Source organism: Musa acuminata, chromosome BXJ3-3 (genome assembly GCF_036884655.1).
Source record: "Musa acuminata AAA Group cultivar baxijiao chromosome BXJ3-3, Cavendish_Baxijiao_AAA, whole genome shotgun sequence".
Taxonomy (NCBI): Eukaryota; Viridiplantae; Streptophyta; class Magnoliopsida; order Zingiberales; family Musaceae; genus Musa; species Musa acuminata.
In genome coordinates this window covers 37,555,684-37,570,347 of record NC_088351.1, presented here as the reverse complement: position 1 = coordinate 37,570,347, position 14,664 = coordinate 37,555,684, and the positions used below count along the sequence as shown (strand labels likewise).

The 14,664-nt window shown below is 39.4% G+C and overlaps 1 pseudogene; it reads left to right on the top strand.

Moving 5' to 3' along the window:
- The first annotated feature begins 7,190 nt into the window (after window positions 1-7,190).
- On the top strand, window positions 7,191-11,000 carry LOC135634263 (disease resistance protein RGA2-like; annotated as a pseudogene).
- Window positions 11,001-14,664: the final 3,664 nt, after the last annotated feature.

Sequence of the window (14,664 nt, the reverse complement as noted above, 5' to 3'; positions counted from 1 at the left end):
TAAATGCAAACGCCATGAAGAAGCCACACTCAACGAAATTGTCGAATACCCAAGGTACTTCAGCCACTCACTGGACAAGAAGATAAAACCCAGATTCTGGGTGATTCAGAGTAGAACACTCGAATGTAGTTTGAAGGACATGTTGTCTAAGAACGACCGACGATGAGTTTACGCAAGAATATATGGGGATCGGAAGACTAGTAGTGGTGGCCTCAGTTCCACCCAAAGATGGTTCACAGAAGAAGGATGTGAAACCTTTTTGGAAGCAACGCCTGTGCGCATGATTATTCTCATGGACACGACAAAGGCCAAAAACTGGATCCGTACTGCTAGTTCCATGTGATATGACCATGAACGTTAGCAGCCACATCCCGTATTTTTATGGGTACAAGTCATCAAAAGGGGTGAACCTGCTCTCCACTAGCAAAGCGAAGGCAACTGGATATATATCAACATCACAGTGCCTTTTATGTATGTTCACAAAGAGATTTGGTACAATTCCAAATACGATCTATCATGTTGAAGAGTTGATGTTGTGGAATCTGTGGTTTATGGCTCTATTTCTCGAGCCTTTCATGTTTTTCCGACATTTTGCATATATCAACCCATATATATGATTCTAAATTTAAGTTTAGCATATATATATATATATATATGTGTATATTTTTTACTTTAAACATAATGATGTTTTATTTTGTGCTATTTTTTTAATGTTCCTATAGAATCATGCTTGCTTCATACATAATGATGTTTTATTCTGTGTCATTATTCTTTTAAGTTCTTTTAGGATATGCTTACTTTAAACATGATGATGCTGTGTCGATTTTCTTTTTTTTTAAGTTTCTTTAATATCGTGTTTGCCTTTAACATAAATGATGCTTTATTTTGTGCCGCTATTTATTAAGTTCCTTTGGCATCAAGCTTGCTTTAAACATGTGCTGATATGTTTTTTAAGTTTCTTTGCATACTTTCGTCCTGCACTAAGTATCAATCCATTAGACTGATAAAGTGATAGTGATCTTATAGCTAACATATTATCTGTTAGTGATCTTGTTTGTATTTATCATATTATCTGACCTCAGGATATTTACTATAAGGTAATTTTGACAACACAACAAAGATAATAAAGCGAAAAGATAAAAACGACAAGAACACCAAAACACCATATATATACGTGGTTCGATCAATAGACCTACATCCACGGATGAAAGATGAGCAAATTACTACTATAAAAGAGGGACACTTATAAATGCCTTAGGAAGATGTTCCTAGGCCATAAAACACCTGAGACTACTGAATAAAAAAAAACCTAAAGCAGACTATTAGGTTTTCTTGTGGTGCTTCTGACTTCAAAGCCCAGACCATTATTTATAATTCGAATAGGAGATAACATTCATGATTTTCCCGATGTGGGACTATGAGACTTGTCAAACTAACAAATCTCCACTTTGGCATGTCCCAACAAAACTTGCTCCACCTTCTTCATAAAAGCCCCAATGGGCAATCATCAATAATGAACACCAACCAAGTCCAAGCACTGCTTGAACTTGTAAACCGGAAGAGGTTTCGTAAGCATATCAGCTAGATTGTCATTCGTATGAATTTTCTGAACAAGGACCTTTCCCTCAGCAATCAACCACTTAGCGGAATTATCACAAGAAACTGTATCTGAGTAGGAAGTTGGCTCACCAACTTCACTTGTTTCTTCTGCAACAGACAAAGCATATGCAACCAAATTTGCATACCTTTGTGGTGGTCGAATATCTCTCCGTGGTCTATCCTTGGCTATGGAATATTGCTCTTCCTCTGGATTATCTGCGTCAGTAGACTCAGGACCACCTACTAGCATTCTTTGAGTAGAAGAGTTCGACTTAAAAGAATCTGAACTACCAATCTCAAGCTCCACCTGCTTCTGCGCACTATCATTTGTACAACTAGTAGAATCCTCTTTAGAAGATAACATAGATAATTCATCAAAAGTAACATCTCTACTGATTACAAATTTTAGGGATTTGGGATCAGAACACCATAATCTATATCCTTTCACCCCAGAAGCATACTCAAGGAAAATGCACTTTTTAGCCTGAGGCTCTAATTTTCCTTCATTTACATGCATGTATGCTGGACACCCAAAAATTTTAAAATCAGAGTAATCAGCAGGAGTACCTGACCAAACTTCCTCCGGAGTTTTAAAGTCAAGTGCTGCAGAAGGAGCACGGTTGACGACGTAACATGCCATATTAATCGCCTCTGCCCAAAAGTCCTTTGTCAACCCTGCATTTGAGATCATACACCTTGCTCTCTCCAAGAGTGTTCTGTTCATACGTTCGGCCACACCATTTTGTTGAGGCATCATCCTAACAGTGCGATGCCGAGCAATTCCTTCATTTTTGCAGAATTCTTCAAAGTCACCTTCACAAAATTTCATGTCATTATCTGTTCGAAGCCGCTTAATCTGTTTACTTGTTTGCTTCTCAATCAAAACCTTCCATTGTTTAAAGGTTAGAAAAACATCATTTTTATGCTTCAAAAAATAAACCCAAACTTTCCTGGAATAATCGTCAATGAAAGTCAACATATATCTGGCACCACCCTTAGACTCAACACGAGCTGGACCTCAAAGGTCTGAATGAATATAGTCAAGAGTACCTTTCGTTTTGTGAACTGCTGGAGAATTAAAGCTGACTCTTTTCTGCTTTCCAAAAATGCAGTGTTCACAAAAGTCCAGTGGCCAAGTACTTTGTCTGCAAAGTAGACCACTTTTGCTCAATATTCTCAAACATTTTTTGCTCATATGACCCAAACGCATATGCCATAATTTGGTGATGTCAGAATCAGACAATGATGATGACGAGACTGCAACCGAGCCTGTGATAGTAGTTCGCTGCAGAATATACAAGCTACCAGACCTACAAGCTTTCATAATAATAAGGGCACTTCTAGAGACTTTCATAACTCCACCTTCAGCTGTGTATTTACACCCAAGAGCCTCTAGGGTGCCTAAAGAGATGAGATTTTTTTTCAAATCAGGAACATGTCTAACATTAGTGAGCGTCCTTCCAATACCATCATGCATTTTAATTCGGATTGTGCCTCTACCAACAACATCACATGCGGCATTATTGCCCATCAAAACAATTCCACCATTACAAGATTCATATGTGGAAAACAAATCCCTATTGGGACACATGTGATAAGAACAACCCGAATCTAAAATCCATTCATTTTTAGACATCGTCCTATCATCAATAGCAGAGAAAATATTTCCAACATTCTCATCAGTTGCTACACTAACTTCAGCGGATTCAATAGTTTTCTCAACAAATTTTTCCTTTTGCTTTAATTTATTTTTCAATTTAAAGCAATCAGTCTTAATGTGCCCCATTTTATGACAATATCTGCATTCCAAATTTCTATGTTTGGATTTAGATCTAGATTTAGATATACTACTGTCAAATTCTCTTTTATCCATTCTCCCCCTGAGAACCAGACCCGTCTACTTTCCCTAGTGATATTCTTGTCTATCTGCTCCTTAGATTTCAGTACAGATTTAATTTCTTGATACAAAACTGTTTCTTTTCCATAAATCAAAGTATCACGGAAATGCTTAAAAGATTGGGAAAGAGAACACAAGAGTAACAAAGCCTTATCCTCATCATCAATTTTTGCATCTATATTCTCCAAATCCATAACCAAAGAATCAAACTTATCAAGATGTGAGAGTATAGATGTACCTTCAGTCATCCGAAGCATATATAGACTCTGCTTCAAGTAGAGACGATTCTCCACTATCCTCTTCATGTACAAGGCTTTAAGCTTGTCCCACATGCTCTTAGCCGTAGTCTCCGTAGCTACCTCCCGTAAAACCTCATCAGAGAGATTTAGAATGATGCTTGATCGGGCCTTCTTATCCATACCCGCAAGATCTTCCTCTAACATATCATCTGGAATGTTCTCAGCTCCCTGTAGTACCGAATCAACTCCGTCTTGAACCAGAATGACCTCCTTCTTGAGTTGCCACATGCCGAAGTTGACATTTCTGTCGAATTTCTCAACAACGATCTTTGTTATTGTCATCGTTGCCAAAAGATCCCGAAACCAGGCTCTGATACCAGTTTGTTAGAGCTGACCTCAAGATATTTACCACAAGGTAATTTTGACAACACAACAAAGACAATAAAGCGAAAAGAATAAAAGAGAGAGAACATCAGATATACGTGGTTCGGTCAATTGACCTACATCCACGGACGAAAGAGGAGCAAATTACTACTATAAAAGAGGGACACTTACAAATGTCTTAGGAAGATGTTCCTAGGTCATAAAACACCTTCAGCTTACTAAACAAAGAAAGACCCAAACCATAAGCAGGTTTTCTTATGGTGCCTCTTGTGGTACTTCTTGTGGTGCCCTGACATCAAAGCTTAGGCCCTTATTTATAGTTCCAAGACGAGACAACAAGTCTGATTTTCCCGATGTGGGACCATGGGACTTGCCAAACTAACAGGCTCGAGCAAAGTCCGGCTCTGTGCTCCACCGTGACTTCCCCCTGCGCTGGTGACGATATCCCTGAGAAGATCTGTCTCCGTGAACTCTTAGGACACGCACACCCACATGATGGTCCGGAAGCTGGCCTTGATTTTGTCATCGTCGAACACCTTCTGCGCAAGCGTGGTCTTACCAATGCCGCCGATCCCGACGATGGCTAGCACGGCCACGTTGGCACTCACATCCTCCTTCGTCAGCAGCTCCACCAGACCCCTGGCGTCCTCATCCACTCCCACTCCGACGATGTCAGACTCCACAACGTGGGAAGTCTTGCGATTGACTCGAGAGACCATCCTTCGTTCCGCAGACACCTTGAGGTCGAGCTTGGACCTCATGACCGAGATCTCTTCCAATCGACGGTTGAGATGTTTGACTTTGACGCCAACTCATGAGTGAACTTGACCTCGCGATACCAAGCAAGGACGGGGAATCTGCAGCTTGTGGACGGCATCGGAGGCGACTCACGCGGAGTCCACTTCTCCGCGGCGTTCCGGCACTCGTCGAGGACGTCATCGGCATCGTACATGACGTCCTTGAGTTCCCTTAGTGATGAGGGCAATAATGACGATAAGACTCGGGCTAACGTCAGTCCCCCCAGAGGACGCCTCATGCCCCTGTTGACCTGACAACACTTGATCAACATGGACCAGAGCGTCAACCGAGGCGCATTAACTCCCTGTTCAAGCTCGGATCCTTCATGCCACATCAACACCAGTGTCAGACGCTACAAGAAGTACGAGCCTGCCCCCTGCTCGTCGAGGATGTCATCGGCGTCGTACATGACGTCCTTGAGTTCCCTCAGTGATGAGGGCAATAATGGCGATAAGACTCGGGCTGATGTCAACCCCCAGAGGACGCCTCACGCCCCTGTTGACCTGACAGCACCTGGTCAACACGGACCGGAGCGCCAACCGAGGCGCATTAACTCCCTGTTCAGGCTCAGATCCTTCACGCCATGTCAACACCAGTGTTAGACGCTACTAGAAGTACGAGCCTGCCCCCTGTGCGCGGGCACATCATGAAACAGTAAGCTTCCCTATAAATACCCTTGCGTTCTAAAATATCTTAGAGCATCCAATTACTAGTTAAAGTAGAGAAAATTTTCAAACATATTATTGATTTGTCTTGAGGCTTACAATTTGGTGTATTGACGGTCGAGATTATGATCAGTGTCCACTCTAAATTATTTTTTATTTTTAAAAATTATTTATTATAAATCTTGTATAGTACACTAAGTGGTACCCATCTTATACTAACCACTAATGATCTTATAGTCGATATATTATCTATTAGTGATCTTATTTGTATCTGTCATATTATTTGATTTAACTTGGTTTGAAATTTTGATCAGTATGACAAAACTTGATGTATATATAAAATCAGTATACCAATTTTTACTCCCTCCGCATCTCAATCATTCACTCATCCCTTCGTCCATCTCCTGCTTTCGTTATTAGCATCAGAACCAACTTGTTTTATCTTAATGTCATAGTCTTTAATTGGTATAAAATCTTATTGTACGATTATTGTGCAACGGAAGATGACACTAACTTTATTATTATTATTATTATTATTACTATTATTTTGTAGTAATAGGTTGAAAGACGTGCGTCGGTACAATCAAAGTTGGGTTTGAATGTAAAAGAGACGCTCCTACTTTATATTGTTCGTCCAGCTAATGATAGTAGTTTATGCATGTTTTGCTAGTGGTACAGTTGCTGGTCACCGTTGATCGGTTTGGAGATTTGTGAGTACAGTATTTTTTTTTAATATTAATTTAAAATTTCTTGAACATGCATTGATTCGTTGTGCTGTTTAGTTGACTTTTTGATTTCTGTGCAAGAATAAGAATGGGTTTGGTTTATATTTTTAATCTTTTTGATTCTCGGTCACCACATGGTCTTCGATTTAGGTGAGGGTTTATTTTTGTTTAATCTTGAGGCTTCTTATTTTATTGCTCTCGGGGATCATAATGATGTTATTTTTAATAATATAATATATTTTATTTTTTTTGAAATGGTTTTACACATTTATCAGAATTCAATCAAATCCATAAGAAACATTAGTCATTAATTTTGCTTGGTTAAATCAGAAAAATTAGCTTTCGATCGGATCAAATTAAATTATAATATTTCTTAGAATCATAAACGTAATAGTGGTGTTGGCTTTCGTTATTTTTTTGAGTTGTAGGTATATTTAGAAACCAGATAATAATTATCTTGAAAAGATTATACTTGGCTTATGAGGATAGTAAATATTATAAATAAACAATATTTTTCTCCCTCTATGATGAATTTTAAATGTTGTTAGGGATATTTTCCATCTAATATTTGTTATGAATTTCTAAGTCCATCTCCTACTTTTGTCTATTGGCATTAGAACCTCCTTTATCTTTAATGTCAGACGCCTTTAGTTGGTATGGAAGGCTATTTTATCCCACATCACGTTGTGGAATCGGTCAATTATTGTGCAATGGAAGATGACACCAACTTTGTTTTTTATTTTTTTGCAATAATGCTGTGAAAGACGACAGAGGCTGCGTCCGATCGAATGATATGAACAACAGTAAAATCAAAGGTGGATTTGAATATAAAACGCACTCCTACTTTATATTGTTCGTCCAGCTACTAATAGTAGTTTCTGCATGTTTGCCATTGCTAGGGTTCTTAGTCAACGTTGCGTCCCAACATCAGATTTGGTTGGGCATTTATGAGCACAAGTTATGCACTTTTTATAATACTGACTTCGAATTCATTAAATATGTATTGTTTCGTTGTTCATTAATCTTTTTTAATTCTTGGTAACATGGCCTTTGGATTAGTAAGGATTTACTTTTTGTTTGATTTTGAGACTTTTTGACGAAGGTTTTTTTATTGCTATAGTTTGAAGAGTTGCAGCTATAACTTGCACCTCACTCACCCTTGCCTTGGCTGCCCACAAGACTTGGAGACAGCTACTCTACTCCCACTCCGTGACCAAAGATGGCCGATTCCGTCGTCTCCCGGCTGGTCGGTACGTTGATGGACATGGCTAAAGAGAAGGTGGACTTGTGGTTGGGAGTCCCCGGGGAGATCCAAAAGCTCCAAAGCACTCTCCGCAACATCCAGTCTGTCCTTCTTGACGCCGAGAAGCGGCGGATCGAGGACAAGGCCGTCAACGACTGGCTGATGGAGCTGAAGGATGTCATGTACGACGCCGACGACGTCCTCGACGAGTGGCGGACCGCGGCCGAGAAGTGCGCCCCGGGAGAGTCCCCTTCGAAGCGGTTCAAAGGAAACATATTTTCCATCTTTGCTGGCTTAAGCGACGAGGTCAAGTTCAGACATGAGGTGGGCATCAAAAACAAGGATCTCAACGATCGGCTGGAAGAGATCTCGGCCCGAAAGTCCAAGCTGCAACTCCATGTGTCTGCGGCCGAACCAAGGGTGGTTCCTCGAGTTAGTCGCATAACTTCCCCCGTGATGGAGTCTGACATGGTTGGCGAGCAATTGGAGGAGGACGCCAAGGCACTGGTGGAGCAGCTGACAAAGCAAGATCCGAGTAAGAACGTTGTGGTGCTGGCAATTGTGGGGATCGGCGGCATCGGAAAGACCACCCTCGCTCAGAAGGTGTTCAATGATGGTAAAATCAAAGCCAGCTTCCGCACCACCATCTGGGTGTGCGTGTCCCAAGAGTTCGACGAGACGGATCTTCTCAGACAAATCATTGAAGGTGCTGGTGGAAGCCATGGTGGAAAACAGAGCAGGAGTCTGCTGGAGCCCTTGGTGGAGGGTCTCCTGAGAGGGAACAAGTTCTTGCTGGTGATAGATGATGTTTGGAATGCTCAGATCTGGGACGACTTGCTCCGCAATCCTTTGCAGGGAGGAGGAGCAGGGAGCAGGGTGCTGGTGACAACCAGAAACGAAGGGATCGCGAGGCAAATGAAGGCGGCCCACGTCCACGAGAAGAAGCAGCTGCCTCCAGAGGATGGCTGGTCGCTCCTGTGCAAGAAGGTGACGATGAATGTAGAGGATGAAAGGGATGCCCAAGATCTCAAGGACATAGGCATGAAGATTGTTGAGAAATGCGGAGGGCTTCCCCTGGCCATCAAGACCATCGGAGGGATCCTCCTCGATAGAGGACTCAACAGAAGTGCGTGGGAGGAAGTTCTCCGCAGCGCCGCATGGTCACAGACCGGGCTTCCCCAAGGTGTGCATGGAGCACTGTATCTGAGCTACCAAGACTTACCGTCCCATCTCAAGCAATGCTTTCTCTACTGTGCCTTGTTCCCCGAAGACTATTTGTTTGACAGGCCAGGAATCGTCAGATTATGGATAGCCGAGGGGTTTGTCGAAGCACGAGGCGATGTCACGTTGGAGGAAACAGGGGAGCAATATTACATAGAGCTGCTTCATAGGAGCCTTCTACAATCGCAACCTTACGATCAGGACTACGATGAGTATTACACGATGCATGACCTGCTGCGATCGCTCGGTCATTTCCTATCGAGAGAAGAGAGCTTGTTCATCAGTGACGTGCAAAACGAGTGGAGAAGTGGTGCCGCCCTGATGAAGCTACGTCGGTTGTCGATTCGGCCCACTATAACCACGGACATCCAGCATATCGTCAATTTGACCAAGCGACATGAGTCAGTGAGGACATTGTTAGTGGAGGGATCACGCGGCATTGTGGGGGATGTAGATGATTCCTTGAAGAACCTCGTGCGACTTCGAGTCCTGCACCTTATGCACACAAATATCGAGAGCATATCGCACTACATCGGAAATTTGATACACTTGAGATACTTGAATGTGTCTCATAGCCATATAACGGAGCTTCCAGAAAGCATATGCAATCTGACGAATTTGCAGTTTTTGATCCTTTTTCGATGTAGACAGTTGACACATATCCCACAGGGTATGGCTAGGCTATTCAATCTAAGGGTACTCGATTGTACATATACACGGCTGGAGAGCTTACCATGTGGAATAGGAAGGTTGAAGCACCTCCATGAACTCGGAGGATTCGTGATGAACATGGCTAATGGTACGTGCCCATTGGAAGAATTGGGCAGCCTCGAGGAGCTTAGATACCTCTCCATTTACAACTTGGAGAGAGCGTGCATGGAAGCTGAACCGGGAAGAGATACGAGCGTCTTAAAGGGTAAACAAAAACTGAAGAATCTACATTTACATTGCTCATCCACACCGACATCCGATGGTCACACTGAGGAACAGATTGAAATAATCGAGAAGGCGTTGGATGTGGCACTTCATCCACCATCATCTGTTGTTTCGCTCAGTTTACATAATTTCTTCGGCCTCCGGTACCCAAGCTGGATGGCGTCTGCAAGCATCAGTTCGCTTCTTCCAAACATAAGACGCTTGGAACTAATTGACTGCGACCATTGGCCACAGCTTCCACCACTAGGCAAGCTCCCCAGTTTGGAGTTTCTTAAAATAGAAGGTGCACGTGCAGTGACCACCATCGGACCGGAATTTTTTGGGTGTGAAGCTGCTGCTGCTTCTGGTCATGAACGGGAACGGAATTCAAAGCGCCCTTCTTCTTCTTCTTCTTCTAATCCTCCTCTTATGTTGTTTCCGAGACTAAGGCAGCTGCGACTCGCGGATATGATTAACATGCAAGTGTGGGATTGGGTAGCGGAAGGTTTTGCTATGGGTCGCCTCAACAAATTGGTCCTCAAAAATTGCCCCAAGTTGAAGTCTCTACCGGAAGGGCTGATCCGACAGGCAACCTGCTTAACCACATTGTATCTGACCGATGTGTGCGCTCTCAAGTCCATCAAAGGTTTCCCTTCTGTGAAAGAACTGAAATTAAGTGGTGAATCAGATCTGGAGATTGTTGCTGATCTCCCTGCACTGGAGGTCTTGTATTTGGGCCTGTTTGGGAGTCGCAACAATCGTTTACCAGAGTGGTTGGCGCAACAATCGTTTACTACGTTCCAGAGACTGGACGTAAGTGGAACCACCCAACAACTCGTCAGATGCCTCCAAAATGGCGCAGACTGGCCCATGGTCAAACACTTTCCAATCTTTTCCATCGAAGATTTCCGAGGCAATTATATAAACTACAACAAGCATTCCTGCACCTTCGACACAAACCTAGTCGATGATGATGCTGTTTTTGCTGCTGTTGCTGCTGCCGAAGAAGAAGAAAAAAGAAGAAGACATCAATGATCTTCGAGGTAACTTACCTTTCGTGCTCACGTCTCGACCATCTAACGTCTTCTTTTGGTTTTGGAGTGGCAACTCACAGTCATCTTTTCCTACTTATGGCTGCGAGATCGACATCATTCACGATGTAATTGGCAGTCATGTCTAATATGATCATTGCAAATGGAGCTGACCAGTGTCTGTCTGTTTCCTCGGCTTCCCTCACCTTCTTATACATGTAGCTCTATTTTTTATGGTGATTAATTCAATGCTGTGTATGTTGGCAGTGAAATGTCTTGATCAGAGTATTTGTAGCATGTCATTGGCTTTGGATTCCTCAACATATTACCACAAAGACAAACGTATACATCATCTTTTCTTTTCTGTGTAAACATGAAATGTAGGCTCGGAAAAAAGATTGCCACAAGGAATTAGGATTATACTTTTTTTTTTTTGCAGTTTTATAATTATTTATGAGATTTTTGAATGATCAAAATGCAGCTACCAGATATCAAAATGACTCTTATCAGAAATAGTACTGCACACGAGAGTCTAACATAGTTTTCGATTTAATATTTGTGAGAATTTCATATATGAAACTATCTCAAAAAAAATTCAAAAGGTGTAAGCATTTCTGTGAATCACCAATATGCCAAGAGAGCGTGACTTGCCATCTCATCTCAAACCATGCATTTTGTTTTGTGGCCTGTTCTGTGACAGTCCTCATCCAATTAAACTTATAAATGACAATCTCTCTCTCTCTAGATTGGATTATAAAGTTTCAATAAATAATTATTGACTATGTGAAGCATTCATTCAGAACTCTAGCCCTCTATCTTCATATAGTGTTTTTGCTTCCATAAAATTCTTTCAAGCGATAGCAAGTTACCATCCGAGCTCAACCATCTTTTCTTTCTAGCTTCTATGATAATTAAAGTTGTCCTTCAAATTATGTCTTTTTTATACGAGAGGAAGCTCATTCAATCGAAACACTATTGTAGATGTCAAGTTGTTACTCTCTTTTGAGGGATGTTGTTTGTTTCCCCATTAATGCTTGTTTGTTTATTCGAAATGATTGCCTGTTCCACTTTGTTTATCCAAAATAGTTGCATTAGTTTCTGTCATATTGCCTCGTTATTATAGTAGACTTGTGCGTTTACTACAACACAACTTTATCATATACTTAGCTACAACTAAGTTGTATAGCACCCAAGTCATAAACCTATATGAAACAAATACACAGGTAAAATATACATGTCGCTAACAAAGAGTTAAAGAAAATCGAGATTCCAAGCAAAACAAAGAGTATTATATTTTATTTGACACAAATAAATCTTATAAAAATGATTGCACGATGCCGTACGAAGGACTTCAAAGATAGACGCATGCATGCCCAATCATAATAAGGCATAGATATGTGACTTTATGCTTCCATGCCATTTACCATCTCATTTGATTATTGATTATAACATTGGTTGAAGCTCTTAGTGTATGATTGAGAACATATTTGAAATGTGCATCGAGGACCCAATGCACATTTTGATATTTGATTATTATTTTTTTTAACTCGTATTTGATTTAGATATTGAATTGAAAATACTCAAATATTGATGCTACGTTAAGGTAACATTAGCATTTTAATATTTGTAGAATGTTAATATATATTTTTTTTAAATCCTAAAGTGCCCTTATGACTTTATCTAAAATTATAAGATTGCCAGTGAGAAATCAGTATGATTTACATGTTCTATAAGATGACATTTTATTTAATTATTTTTAAATAATATTTTGTATTTATATATGACTATATTTTCTATCTATTTGAGCCTTATATACATTCATTCATTCATTTATTTTATATATTTTACTTATTAATTTAACATAAAAATATATATATTCACTTTGAATAAATATTAAAAATATTAGAAGGATAAATTAGACATAAATATTCAATGGACTTTTGAAATGTAACTTTACCAAACAACACTTAACTCAATGCATGTTTAAAATAAATATTTTTTGCTTATCAAACACTTGAAGCATTCCACAACTACATATTTATTCATATTTTTTCCTTTAATTATATATTATATTATATATATATATATATATATATATATATATATATATATATATTCTCAAATATAATCTTACTTTGGTGACCGAAAGAGAAAAAGATGCAAAAGCTTTTCACCGTGTTAGAAATGGTGTCACCACACATCGGAACAATGGGTATATTCATGGTGATGTGTCATGTTCCTCAATCATCAATATTTTGGATAACCACATCTTCGTCTTCACTATCATCAATTAGGTTAATCTCTAAGGTGTAGGATTGTTTGATGTAGTTTATGTAATTGTGTTGGTCGTTTTTTATGTAAACAATCCCAAGGTGTTCGATCTTGGACCAATCCTTTGCATTTTTTTTGGAAGCATTTACAAAGCATTTGATTGTTGCATTATAGATCTCACTAAATTTTAATTATGATTATTGATCAATAGAAAAAAAAAATTCACTTATAATAAGATTTACTAGGAGATGATCTTGATATAATTAACTTCTTTAATTATCATTTCAAATCATCTGTTCTCATCAATAAAAAAGAATACGATTTTCTATGGACGAAACATAACATACTAAGATTATAAGTTTATGATTATTGATAAATAATCATAGACTTTATGAATGGTATTGAAAGGTACTTATTATTTAATTTTAATTCTTAATATTAATTTTTTTATATAATATAAATATGATTGTAGTATTTATGCTTATATCATTCAATAGCCATATATGTATTCACATACATTATTATTGTTAGAGTTAGTCTCAGAAAATTTATCAAAGGTAATTTTAACTATCCAAAAACGATAATAAAGTAGAAAAAATAGAAAACTACAAGGACACTAGAACATCAAATTTACATGGTTCGATCAATTGATCTACATCCACGGACAAATGAGGAGCAAATGATCATAAAATACCTTAAAAATACTAAACAATGATTTAAACTCAATCAAACACTTATTTTTCTTATGGTGCCTCTAGCTTCGAAGCACACGCCCTTATTTATAGTCGTAATGGGAGATAACAAATTTGACTTTCGTGATGTAGGATTATATGAGACTTGCTAAACTAATGATATTAAAATTCAAGTGAACCTTTCTGGGGAGGGTTTCAATCATAACAAACAATCGTATATATGACAGTCGAATATGCGAAGAGAGTTAAACATGGACGGTGTGCAACTGCTGACCGACGTTGATTGTTTCGGTTTTTGTGAATGATCAGAAACAAATGAAGTTTATGTGTTTCTCCGTAAACAAACATAGATTAATCAACAAAGTAATAACTTTCACATCGACAGTTTCGTTTTGTGTGTTCTTAGTTCCTGCACCTGTCTACTTCTCTTGTTTCTTACGAGGGTGGTTGGGCTTGTATAGAAGACAGTATGCTACTAGATTTTCTTGCAGACTGGGGCTCGGTGTGGTTCGTATTGATTGATTGTTGATCAATCAATCGCCTGCCTTCTTTCTATCAATTCGTATCAAAGGCTATTTTATTTTAGAATCGGTCAATGATTTCGCCATGAAAGATAAACTCTTTAACATTGTTCATACTACGTAGCACCCTTTCTTTCGGCCTGCCAAATGACCACAAGCCAAAGTGGCTTACGGAAGACAATAGAATATTATTGCACCAATAGATTATTACGGAAGACTCGTCTTCATCTTCTTCTTTTATCTCTTCTGCTCCTCTTGAATGCTCACGGGCACAATCACCTTTTCCATTTTAATCCTTATTATTTCTGTATTCTCGAATAGGTCCTCAAATTACATTTGAGACTTGGTTCTTCTGTGCAACAACGAAGGAGATACTATGCTTTGTTCATGAGATCCTGTTGAGAATTCAGTGGTGCTTTGACATCATAACAATTATATTTTCTCCACGTATTATGTATCTCGA